The following is a 13,684-nucleotide window of genomic DNA, read 5'->3' as shown; positions in this document are numbered from 1 at the left end:
ACAATATTTAAAGAAATATTTCATTTTTATTGTTTCACTTTAAGCATTATTAAAATCACTGCTCCCGAAAAAACTGCAGCTTTTAAAACTTTTTTTGCATTCATACATGTCCCCTGGGGCAGGACCAGGGTCCCCAAACACTTTTTTATGGCAATAAGTTGCATATAAGCCTTTAAAATTAGCCCTTTTGATTTTTCACATTCGTGTTCCATAGACTTTAACGGCATTCAAATAAACTGCAAACATACTTGAAAGGATTTAATTTTTTTTTTTCTTGATGCCAATAAAAAAATGTTTGAATGTCAGCTACCTGAGCACTGGCATTGTATGACTGGCGGAAATGACCACAGACTTTTCTGGCCTGCCTCAGGAGATTCTGCAAGCCTGGGTACCTGCTCAACCACCAAATTCAGGACGTGTGCCAAACATAGAACATGGATCAAGTGTCCCTGTCGGAGGGCGGAGCGAAGGTTGGTACCATTGTCACATACAACCATTCCTGGCTGAAGCTGGTGTGGAGTCAACCACCTCTGAGCCTGCCCCTGCAGAGCTGACACAATCTCTGCCCCAGCGTGGCTCCTGTCCCCTAGGCAGACCAACTCAAGCACTGCGTGGCATCTTTTAGCCTGACTGCTCGCGTAGCACCTTGAACAGTTACGGAGCACCGCTGGTTCAGAGGACAAATCTGCAGAAGAGGCCATAGAGGAAGAAGAAGTGGAGGGGGTGGAGAAGAGAGCTGTGGCAGAATCATTAGAATTTTGGAGGCGTGGTGGTAGAACAAGCTTCAACAAAACTGAACCCTATCCTGCATTCTTCCCAGCTGACAGCAGTTACCCAGTGTCCTGTGAAGGAAAGGTAATGTCCCTGTCCATGCCTGCTGGACCATGAGTCAGTGGTAATATGCACCTTACTGCTGACCGCCTTGTCCAATGGGGCCAAAACATTGCCTTCCACATGCCGGTAGAGAGCCAGAATGGCCTTGCGTGAAAAAAATTGCATTTTGGAACCTGCCACTGAGGTACAGCACATTCCACAAATTCACAAAAGGGGGCAGAGCCTACCAGCTGGAACAAACTTGGCAGTAAGCTGCAGCTGGGGGAACATAACTGCCAGTTTCCTGTCCTTCTTGGGCACCCCCTCTTTCTAGGCTGACATTACTCCCTTCCTCAACCAACATCGGAGCATTCAAATCACTGCACATCCTCCAGCAGCATGTAACCGACACTCTGGTCGAATAATTCTGGGGACTTCTCCATGCATGATGGTGGGGCTACGGAAGGAGGAACTGTAGACAAGGAGCCGGTGGAATAGGCTGCTTTGGCAGCTATGTTGGAAGGCAAACTACTCTGAGGCTTGGTGACAGAGGATGAGGAGGATGAGGACAGCTTTGTTATCTACTCCACCAACTCTTCTGCACGTTGTGGCTCAATAACACAGCCAGCAGCAGAAAAATAAGGCAAGCGTGCCCCACGGCCACCTGCAGAGGATGCACCATGTCCACGATCACCACTGTTGACTGTAGAGTCAGAGACTACTTGCCCTTTTTTAATGACCTGTGAGCATTTGCCTCTCCTTGGTGGCCTTCTGGACATGGTGTATTTTTTGTTTTGCAACACCACGCTACACTGTATTACATACTGTGTACACCGCCTGAAGTTTATCTGAAGTTTATTAGAAACTGTACACACTATATTAGCTACTGTGTAAACAGCCTGCACTGTATTAGCAACTGTACAATGGCTTCACTGTATTGTATACTGTGTACACCACCAGAAGTGTAGTAGAAACTGTACACACTGTATTAGATACTGTGTATGCCGTCTTCACTTTATTACAAACTGTACTACAGCTGCACTGTATTGTGTACTGTGTACACCACCAGAAGTTTAGTAGAAACTGTACACACTGTATTAGATACTGTGTACACCACCTGCACTTTATTAGAAACTGTACTACAGCTGCACTGTATTGTTTACTGTGTACACCACCAGAATGTAGTAGAAACTGTACACACTGTATTAGATACTGTGTACACCACCAGAAAAGTAGTATAAACTGTACTATGGCTGCACTGTATCGCGTACTGTGTACATCACCAGAAGTGTAGTAGAAACTGTACACACTGTCAGACTTTCACGTACCTGACTGAGGAGCCCAATGGAGCAGAGGAAGGTCTCCCTTATGTTTCTGACTCACGGCCCCTGGTAGAGTAAACAGGAGGCACAGGAGTGCAGAGTGGTATGAGAGCTTGGTGGGTCAGTTGCAGGAAAGGCAGCTCTGGATCCCAGATTCAGTGGAGATGGTAACCAATTGGACAGCAGACAGGCAGGCAGGTGCACAGTGTGGACAAATATGTGTAGCGCTCAAACATGTAACTGCATGAATGGGAACATGACAATTGTAGCACTAACCCCCGAAGGAGCTGCTGGTTAGATTTGGGTTTACCGTTACCTTCTGTTTTCCTCGTTGCATGTCTAGGGGTATCGCATGGTAAATGGCCCAGGAACTTGAGAGACCGACAACAGATCCACTTGAATGGATTTTATTTGCAAAATGTAGACAATGAACAGTCTCTTAAATTGGGATCAGAGGGTTGGAAAGGAAATTCAGGTACTCTTATGCCGCATACACACGACCAGACTTTTTGACAGCAAAGGTCTGACGGTATGAGTCCGTCGGACAATTTGATCTTGTGTGGGCTCCATCGGACCTTTGCTTGCCAAAAATCCGGCGGACTTTAGAAATAGAACATGTTTTAAATTTTTCCACCGGAAATCCGCAGGACCAAGAAATCCGTTCGTGTGTATTCTAGTCCGATAGACAAAAACCGACGCTAGGGCAGCTATTGGCTACTGGCTATGAACTTCCTTATTCTAGTCCAGTCATACGTCATCATGTTCGAATCCGTCGGACTTTGGTGTGATTGTGTGTGGCCAAGTCCATTCATTCGGAAAGTTCATCGGAACTCCGCGGAAAGTCCGTCGGATAGACCGTCGGACCTAGTCCCTCGAAAAGTCCAGTCGTGTGTGCGCGGCATTAGTGTCAAAGTCAAAATGTTGAAGAACTTGCTTACTTTGACTGCATCCAGAGAAAAGCCATTCGCAACTGGATGATCACTCAGGTTGGACAGTCCCTCTTTCACAAGGCCTAGCAGCCAACAAGGCGCTTACTCAGGAACAAGTCTCTGCCACAGACGTTGTTGTAGAACGTACAAGATAATGTCTCTGCCACAGATGTTGTTGTAGAACACGCAGGGAAACTAAGCTTGAAAACACTCATAGGATACCTGGATCTTTCAGCCAGCTTGGCGATATCCACAAGACCGGATTCTCTCGTGATACCTCAGCCGTTCCAGGCTCTTACTAAGAAACCAACCTGTACGTGGTCTTCTTCTGAAGAGTCCTCCCCTGGAATGCTTGAAGTCACTGGGTCTCTCCCAAATCGGAGACGGCACCCAACCACCTCAGAATCCTTCTTTAGTTCCCTTGCCTCGGGCTAGCCAGCCCCGAGACATCAAAATCGGGTGGATCCGCACCCCAGGCCATAGCCTTACTGGGGGCTGGTCAGGAGGACTAGCACCATGAAGTCAGTACATCATTCTGGACCGGAACCCCGAACCACGTGATGTCCGCATCTTAATTGCTAAAGGACCGCCTCCTGCACATTTACGTCGGCAGAATGGCACGGCTGGGCACAAGCATGTACAGGTACGTTGCCCTTTAAGTGCCCAGCCGTGGGTCGCGAGCGTGCCGCCGATGGAGCGCTCACGACCCGGTCCTGAGCTCCGTGGCCGCGGGACCAGCGGACCCGATCGCTGCTGGTGTGCGCGATCAGGTCACAGAGCTGAAGAACGAGGACAGGTCTGTGTAAACAAACCTCTCCCCGTGCTTCCTACTGAGCCTGTCACTGATCGTCTGTTCCCTGTTATAGGGAAAGACAATCAGTGACGTCAGACGCCAAGCCATCCCCCTACAGTTAAAAAAAACACACACACACTTAACCCCTGAAAAACCATTGCACAAAGCACATAAGAATATCATGTTTGCTTTAAATCACAACTCCCGCTATGAAAAATTAGAAAACCTTTAGCACATAAGACAGTGTATGTCTTATATGTATTTGTATTTATGTATATGTGTTTACCTGTTTCCCTACAGGACAACTACTTACTTCCTCTAACGGTTTCTGTGTTTACAGTGACAGTGCATCTCTTAGAGAAGCCTCACTGCGCCACCTGAGTACTTTCTCTCAAGTAAGTGGTGGAATCGCTCTGTACTGTGTGTGGGGGTTCTGTACTGTGGGGGCATTCTATATTGTGGGGTGGGGATCTGTACTGTGCATGGGGTATCTGTACAGTGGAGGGATTCTCCACTGTGGGGTAGAGCTATGTACTGTGTGGGGCAAGCTCTGTACACTGGGGAAGGGGCTCTGTACTGTGGGGGGGTGAGCTCCCCACTTGGGGGACTCTGTACTGTGGGGGGGGGCTCTTTATTATGTGGGGGAAGCTCTCTACCATGAGGTGGAGCTCTGTACTGGGGGGCGGCCGTGAGAGTAGAGCTCTGTACTGGGAGGGATGGGTGGGTATTGGGAAAGCTCTGTACTAGTGGGGTTTGGGGGAATAGCTCTGTGAGGAGAGGATTGGGGGGAATAAATTTTTGGTTATACACTGGCATGTGCTACCCATTATTGTGCTCTGTGTGAAATTCACTTTGTCCTGAGTGATATGCACTCCTGAGCCCTGTTTTCTGTATGTTGTGCACTTCCGAACTTTACGCCTTGTGCGATATGCAGTTCTGACCACACCTACAGTTGGAAGTGACACTTCTACCCTAGGGAACGGGGGTGTGAGTAGTTGGTGGGGAAATGTGAGTATCTGCACCTATTTTATGAGGGAAAAAAAGCCCTGTATACACTGACTGTGGCGTATGAGTAGTGCATTGATCAATCTTAGCAAGATGCCAAGAAGTCCATGTGCCAGACAAGAGCTGGAAGAAAGACCATAGATGCATTAAAAGAGAAGTCCAGCCTGAGCTCATTTGGCTGGGCTTCTCCTATGGGTCACATGAGTGCAATCCGTTTTGCACTCCTGTGACCCATTTTCAGCAGAGAACGATCTGAAGTCCACTCTCCACTGACGTAACCAGTATCAGACCATGTCATCCCAACTCTGGGAGTCTGGATCCACCAGGTGCCTGGACTGATGGCAGTCTCAGCCTCTCAGCGAGCCGCTGAGACGGCCGCTCCCCGCCCCTCCACAGCTCAGCGCTCCAGTGAGCGTGGAGGAGCAGAGCAGAGAGATATTGATTGACAGTCAGCAGCTCTCTTCTTGGGGAGATGAGAGAACTGAGCCATCGGTAGTGTTCGATCGCTAGTTTCTCGGTGAAGAGGCACCGGGGGACAGATGCAGCATTGGTTCGATGCTGTATCCATCTAGGTAAGTATAAAACAGCAAAAAAACAGATTCCCATACTTCTCCTTTAAGATCCCTTTACTGGAGAAGGGTAAATTCAGATGTAAGTGTAACATAATGTGCAATTTCCACTTTAAAGACAATTTGAAAAGTAAAATAACCTTTGCGGCATTGACCACCTGCCTAATGTGCCCCTGCATTTTTTCAGAAATACTATGGAAATCATAACTTGCTTGTAGTCAATATTTGTATATGGCTAGGCAAGCACTCCCCTCTCCTCTTACATCCATGTGAAGGTACTGTGGCCAGGCAATAGGTTGCTCAGGTACGGAGAACTTCATTGGAGGTAGTGGGGAGATGTAGTTGTTGATGTCCTACTCAGAAGTTCACTTTTATCAAGAGGTTCTCATGGCTCAGTGGGTGTCACTGCAAGGTATAATATGACACTTTAGACTGACTGCTGTCCATCTTCACCACTACTTTACCATATTTGCTTTGCCGTTTGCCATAGCAGCTTCATTGTAAGGTTCAAGTCATTCCTTTTTTTAAAACAAAGAGTTGAATTATGAGATACAAATAATTCTAAGAACTCCATTCAAAATGAATCAACAGAGAAGCTTTTCAGGACTTCCTGTGAAATCTCTTTTTCACTGAACTCTACGTCGTGACTTTATATGCCCCCGTCCAGTTAATGATGTCTCCATCCTGAGGTCTCTTCTCACTTAAATGAGATTTAGGAGAAGCATTAGAAGCTGATTAGGACTAATCAACATCAATTGGAGATTTAAACCTTGGGCTTCCAGTACACTTCAAAGACATGATTGGTTACATGAAGAGAAGAGTGGGCATTCTTCAAGAGCGGAAACTATTTAAGCAGCTTCTGGTTTAACCCTTCACCACTGTTTAAGTGCTGTTTAGGTGCAATTCAGCATCTTAGTACTCAGAGGAGGTACATTACTTGGTTCTGATTTTAACAGGTAAAGTAAAGAAAATCCAAAATAAGTTACCTTTTTTCCAGGTTGTTATTGCTCTCTGTGTCTCCATTGAAGAGATCTCCACTCACTTCCTGTTCAAGAAGCACATGTCATTATGACAAGCTGTAAGTGGAAGTCTTCTCAATGGGGGTACAGAGACCAATGAAAACCTGGCAGTTTCTAATCCTTCCCTCGTACCAAAACTATCCATTTAAGCAAATGCAGAGAAGAGGATGTCAGACCAACAGTTTCTAGCACCACAAGACTTTAACTAGCTCCCGCCCGGCCTATAGACAAATGATGGCCAGCGGGACATTCACCATTCTGGATGAACATTATATGATGTCCTTCCGAAACGTGCCTCTCATGTCCCCCACCAACCACACTGCGGTGCAATCTGTCACCCGCTGTGTCCAGTGGACACAGCGGATGACTGATCAATGTCATGGCTGCTGCCGGTACCATGTGATCACTGTGGCCAATCACAGCAGATCGCATGAGAATTGTGCACAGTGCATTGCTTTCATTCATACCATCTATTGTGTTCTATTTTCTTGATCTCTGTGCTTGGTCACAGTGATCACATGGTACAGACAGGGCCAATCACAGCAGATCTATATCATGTGATTAGCTGTGGCCAATCACAACTGACCACAATAGTAAACCCTGAATTAATTGATTTCATTCAGAAAAAATTATCATTTATAACAGCACAATTCACTGGTATAAGCAAGCATAATGTGTAAAAAAAAATCCTGATCACTTCCCCAGAGTAGTACAGTGTTGCCATGGTAACACTGTATTACTCTGGTCATATATGTTAAAAAAACATCAATTTTTTATTTATTTTTACATACTGTCACCAGTGTCCCTGATCACCACCACACCAGTTATATTATGACGCTGTACTGCACTGGTGACAGTGTGTGCAAAAAAAGTGAAAAAATATTAAATTTCCTAATTTTTTAAAAAACTGTAACAAAAAATTTACAACATAAAAAAACTCGCCATGCCTCTAACTAAATACATTGGACTGTCTACTTTCCAAAAAGGGGTCATATCACAAAAAAAATGTAGTAGAATACAGTTTGGCCTAACCTTATACAATATTTCAAATAAATAATTTTTTTTTTTTTTTTATAACAGAAAACATAATTTTCTTCATAATTTTTCATCTTTCTTTATTTAGCAAAAAATAAAAATCCCAGTGGTGATTAAATACCATCAAAAGAAAGAAAGGTTTATTTGTGTGAAAAAGTTGATAACAATTTCATATGGGTACATCGTTGCATGACCGCGCAATTGTTATTCAAACTGTAACAGCACTGAAAGCCAAAAATTGGCCTGGGTGGGAAGGGGGTGAAAGTGCCTGGTATTGAAGTGGGTTAAACTCTCTGGGGGCAAATACTGTGAAATTGTTGCCAATCCAGCAAAATTCACCGAATCCGGTAACATTTATCTTATATATTTGGTCTTTTTACGTCCACCCAAATTTGATAAATATTTTTACTAATAAATCCAATTCAATAATTGTGAATTTTGTGTGAAAAAAATATTCGTTCTGGTCTAAAATTTTCTCTAGTACTGTAAGCTATCAGCTACTGATTGCCTTCTTCTGGCTGCCAATCATAAGGCCGCAACATGTGAGTCTTGAGGATAAATCTCAGATGCCGCTGCTGTAAGGATGAAGAGTGGGAAAGCTGACCAGAGAGAGGAAACACAAATGAAAACCTGAACCTGGGTGCTGCCTATATAAAGTTGCCCTATATAACCGCACTGTTCAGACATCACTAAGCCCTTGTACACACGGTCGGAGATTCCGACAACCAAATCCGTCGGAGTTATTCCGACGGATTAATTCCGGAAGAGGCCCGGAAGTGATGTTGCATACACACAGTCTGACTAAGTTGTCGGAAAATCCGATTGTGCATAACGTGATGACGTTATTTCGTTAGGACGGGACTACGTTCAGGCTAGTAGCCAATAGCTTTAGTTTAGGAATTTGATCTGAGCATGCGTGGCACCTTGTCCGTCGGAGTAGGCTACACTTGATCGGAGTATGTCCGATCGGAGCATTTTGTCGGAAAATATTTCCAGCAAGTTGGAAAAGTTGGACCAACGGATATTCCGATGGTAACAGTCCGATGCAAACCACACACAGTCGGAATATCCGACAAAACGCTCCGATAGGAAACATTCCGATGGAATCTCCGACCGTGTGTACAAGGGCTTAGACCCCTTTCACACTGGGGCACTTTGCGAGCGGTGTGTATACTGCTCCTCCACCGCTCCTGCCCCTCAATGGGGCAGCGCAACTATACTGCCGGCAAAGTGCCGCTGCAGCAGCCCTTTGCGGGCGGTTTTAACCCTTTTTCGGCCACTAGCGGGGGGTAAAACCGCCCCGCTAGCAGCTGAATAGCGCCACTAAAATGATGGTAAGTCGCACCGCCCCAGTGTGAAAGGGGCCTAAGGACAGATAAGTCCTGGTGAAGTTGAGACTGAAGTTGAGCCAATCTGCATGGGTTTGATTCGAGAGTTTACATTTCTATCAAACTCTCATTAAGAATTTAGAGACTTCAGAGGATACAGCAATTCGCAATAGCAGGAGATTGTGGCTGGCTCTCTATGGAGCCGGTTCACACATCCCCGCAGTGGCTCCGGTGCGAATTTGCACAGGAGCCGTGTGCGTCTTTTGGTCCATTTCAGGTCCGAATTCAGCCAAAAATTTGGGCTGAAATCGGACCTGAAACAGTAAACGAGGACGCACCGGACACCTGCTGGGAGCCGCATTGGTATTAGGTGTGAATCCAGCGTTAATTTCTTCCATCCCTGGTAGTATTATAAAGTGAACTGTACAATCATATTATCCCTGATATAGCGTAGAGCGATGTATTCAAGTCTGCTGTTTATGAACTGTTATATTATACTTCACACTGCCGTATACTGACTGTGCAGTCACACTGTCCCCTAGTGTTGTTTATCAGATACTGCACTGTCCCATTAAGATAGATAGATGGATAGAGGGATAGAAATTTGGATGATTAGATGGATAGATACAGTGGGTACAGTAGAAATAAAATGACAATAAAATAGGATACTGTAAAATAGAAGCCCAATGTAAAAAAAAAAAAATATATACATACATATATATATATATATATATATATATATATATATATATATATATATATATATATATATATATACATAAGGAGCCCTGTAGTGATGTGTAGATAAGATCGGTGTCTGTGATTAATAACCGGGGTACTTTTTGATACTAAACTTTCCCTGCAATAAACAGCAGAGCTAAACATTAAACAAGATGATGGTTATCACCCTAGCACTAAATCATACATTCCATTAGTCTCACGGTAACATTATAGTGTATTTTCACACGCTGAGGAGGCCCTCTTTCATTTTACCCCCAGGCTACATTTAAACTAATGGTGTCTATGCCCATCTGCTGTGCTGAAGTACCCTCCTGCCCCCTCTCTTTTCTAAAGTTCTCGGATATTCTTCTCAAGTGTCAGATCTGTGATTGTTTTTACTACTACAATGTCTGCTACCTCCTATAATGGCATGCATACTGATATGCTATTTTCTGTATTATGATGAGATTTAATTATATATCATCTCATGAAGTACAAAGGTCGAAGAAGAGTATCTGAAGCCAAAACCCTTTTTTTTAGTGTAGAGAAGGGTTACAGCCCCTAAAACTTTCTCTTCCGTAAACACAATAGGAAGTGAGGAGGAAGTTCTCCAAGTGCCCCCATTTGAAGCCTTCACTTTTGTTCTTGTTCCAGAGATATCTTAACATTTTGGATTATCTGTCATTCTATCCCGGTGACAGAGGGTTAATCTCTTCAAAAGGGACCTAGATAGAAGTAAGAATCTTTAAAAGCAACATAAGGGCACAGTAATTCCCCTACTTGTAGACAATATATAAAGAAAAAAAAAAGTAACAGGATCCCCTACAAATTAAACTTATATAAGTTAAGTTATGATTCCAGTTACCAGCAATATATTAAAAAAAAAATATATTTTTATTAGCCCAAATATGCACAAACATAAAAATAAATAAATATATATATATATATATATATATATATATATATATATATATGCATACCGTATTTATCGGCGTATAACACGTGCCGGAGTATAACACGCACCCAAAGTTTAGGAGGGAATTTTAAGGAAAAAAACTTTTAGGAGGGAAGTTTAAGGGAAAAAACTCACATTTAAATGCCCATCAATGCAGCCTTATCAGTGTCCATCATTGCAGCCTTGTCAGTGTCATTTGTAGCCTTGTCCATCATTGCAGCCTTGTCCATCGTTGTACCCTTGTTAGTGTCATTTTTAGCCTTGTCAGTTTTACTTGCAGCTTTTATTTTTAAAATATACAGAGCTGGATGTCCTGTGTATCCCGGCGGCGCTCGGTAGTTCTCGGCCGCCTTCGGCCATTCTCATCGGTTTTCAGCCACCTTCGGCCCTTCTCGTCGGCTTTCGGCCCTTCTCGTCAGCTTTCGCCCACTCTCGGCCATTCTCTGCGGTTTTCAGCCGCCTAGAAGGACCGAAGGCGGCCAAAAGCTGATGAGAGGGGCCGAAGGTGGCCGAAAACCAACGAGAATGGCCTAAAGTCGACTAGAAGGGCTGAAAGCGGCTGAAAGCCGCCCCAGAAGCTCCAAAATGGTGGAGGATTGACATATAACACACCCCTGATTTTAAGGGGGAAAAAGTGCGTGCTATACGCCGATAAATACGGTAAACAGTATCTTACAAAAGTGAGTACGCCCCTCACATTTTTGTAAATATTTTATTATATCTTTTCATGTGACAACACTGAATAAATGACACTTTGCTACAATGTAAAGTAGTGAGTGTACAGCTTGTATAACAAGGTAAATTTGCTGTCCCCTCAAAAAAACTGAACACACAGCCAATAATGTCTAAACCAGTCGCAACAAAAGTGAGTACACCCCTAAGTGAATATGCCCAAATTGGGCCCAATTAGCCATTTTCCCTCCCCGGTGTCATGTGACTCTTTAGTGTTACAAGGTCTCAGGTGTGAATGGGGAGCAGGTGTGTTAAATTTGATGTTATCTCTCTCATTCTCTCATACTGGTCACTGGAAGTTCAACATGGCACCTCATGGCAAAGAACTCTCTGAGGATCTGAAAAGAAAAAAATATTGTTGCTCTACATAAAGATGGCCTAGGCTATAAGAAGATTGCCAAGACCCTGAAACTGAGCTGCAGCACAGTGGTCAAGACCATACAGCGGTTTAACAGGACAGGTTCCACTCACAGCGCGACCCTGAACAATCCATCAGCTGACCCCCGTGACGCTGCGATACCGAGCCGGAGATGCTGGGAACCAACGGTGCCACCGGACAAGAACCCACAGCCAAAGAGGACAGCTTACCCGAGGGAGCCCTGTGATGTACCTGATGACCATATAAACGATGTGCCTGTTTTACTCCAATAGAGAGTGAGTGGATTACCTTGTGAATAAATACCTGTGTTTTATTATACTGCACTTAGGTTGGCGCTGTTTGTTCTTTTCTGTTTGTATATCTCTTAAAGGTGCCTTCTACCCTTGAACATGCTGCTTCCCTGCTTGTGCTAAGAAACCCCTTTTTTCCCTGTGGCTATAATCTACCATTTCCTGCTAATATCCGCACAATGTACTATTGACTATTATCTGGCATTGCTTATTAAAGCGGAGGTCCACCCTAAAGTGGACCTTCCACTCATTGGAATCCTCCCCCCCTCCGGCGCCACAATTGGCACCTTTCAGGGGGGAGGGGGGTGCAGGTACCTGTACAGTACAGGTATCTGCACCCACTTCCTGGATAGCTCTCTGCGGAAAGGGGCGTAGATTACGCCCCTTTCCGAAAGTCCCCCGCTGCCTGCTGGGAAACACACAGATCTCAGAGGCAGCGGGTCCATCCTCATTGCGCAGCGCGACTCGCGCATGCGCAGTAGGGAACCGGGAAATGAAGCCGAAAGGCTCCACTTCCTAAATCCCATACCCAAGATGGCGACGGCAGCACCCGAGAGACGATCGAGAGATCGGCTTCGGGTGCCGACATCGCGGGCGCGCTGGACAGGTAAGTGTCACTATTTTAAAAGTCAGCAGCTGCAGTATTTGTAGCTGCTGGCTTTTAAAAAAAAAAAAACGCGCACTCCCGGCAGACTCCCGCTTTAAGAACTGCAGAATCTTGTGGATTTGTCTTCTGAAATACTACACTAGAAGTCCAAATACTGCTGTATATCGTAGTTACAGTACATACCATACCTCCCATCTCCCCATCTTTCATCCCATTTTTTGTTTGTTTGTCCCCCCCCCCCCCCCCCTTTGCCTTCCCATTAGCCTTCCTCCACCCTGGATATATGTAAACCAGCAGCGCAACAAAAAAATCTGCTTTCCACTCAGAACAGGCCTCACCATGGTCGACTAAAGAAGTTGAGTGCATGTGCTCAGTGTCATATCCAGGTATGGCACTGATGTTGGACGAGAAGGCCTGGCTCACAGTCTCCACTTTAATTTATCCCAAAGGTGTTCTATCGGGTTGAGATCAGGACTCTGTGCAGGCCAGTCAAGTTCAACCACCCCAAACTCGCTCATCCATGTCTTCATGGACCTTAGAATGCGATTAAAGTTCATCTACGTGTAAAGGCAGACGTCCCAATATTTTTGGTAATATAGTGTGTATATATTTATATCAAGCATTGGCCCTTGCAGTGTGGGTGAGCCCCACTTCAGGAGCTGAGTTTTGTGTATAAACCACTATTTCTAAGGTTATATGCATTCCTTGACTCCCTATACCAGTAATAAGCATCACTTTCAAACTGCAAATAACTATTTGTAAAGATCAGAATCCTTAAAAAAACTGAAAGAGTTGCAAATAGTATATTCAATTATTCAAAATAAAAGATGTATTTTTACTGCATCTTTTTTCCATTACAATTATATTCTTACTATTTCTACTGCAACCAAAGGGATAACAGATGGCAAGCTTTTCTTTAGATTACCACTTCAGAGCACAGAGCTTGATATTACACGAGTAGCTTATGTTACGTTTCATGTAATGTTGATCTAATTAAATAAATATAATGCTTGCAAATATGAATTCCCAATTAATTTTTGATTATACATCTTATTTAAATATAATGGCCAGTACTTATTATTAGAATAGGAAGGCAGGCAATGCATATAGCCTCTGAAATTGTTTATACAATGTACAGATAGATTTTAATAACCTAGAGTCTGCAACCTTTGTAATGCATATACAACT

The sequence above is a fragment of the Lithobates pipiens genome, unplaced genomic scaffold (assembly GCF_037356315.1).
Source record: "Lithobates pipiens isolate NorthernLeopardFrog02 unplaced genomic scaffold, aLitPip1_a1.2 Scaffold_13, whole genome shotgun sequence".
NCBI classification, from domain to species: domain Eukaryota; kingdom Metazoa; phylum Chordata; class Amphibia; order Anura; family Ranidae; genus Lithobates; species Lithobates pipiens.
The sequence above is the reverse complement of the archived record's forward strand: the minus strand, read 5'-3'. Positions refer to the sequence as shown.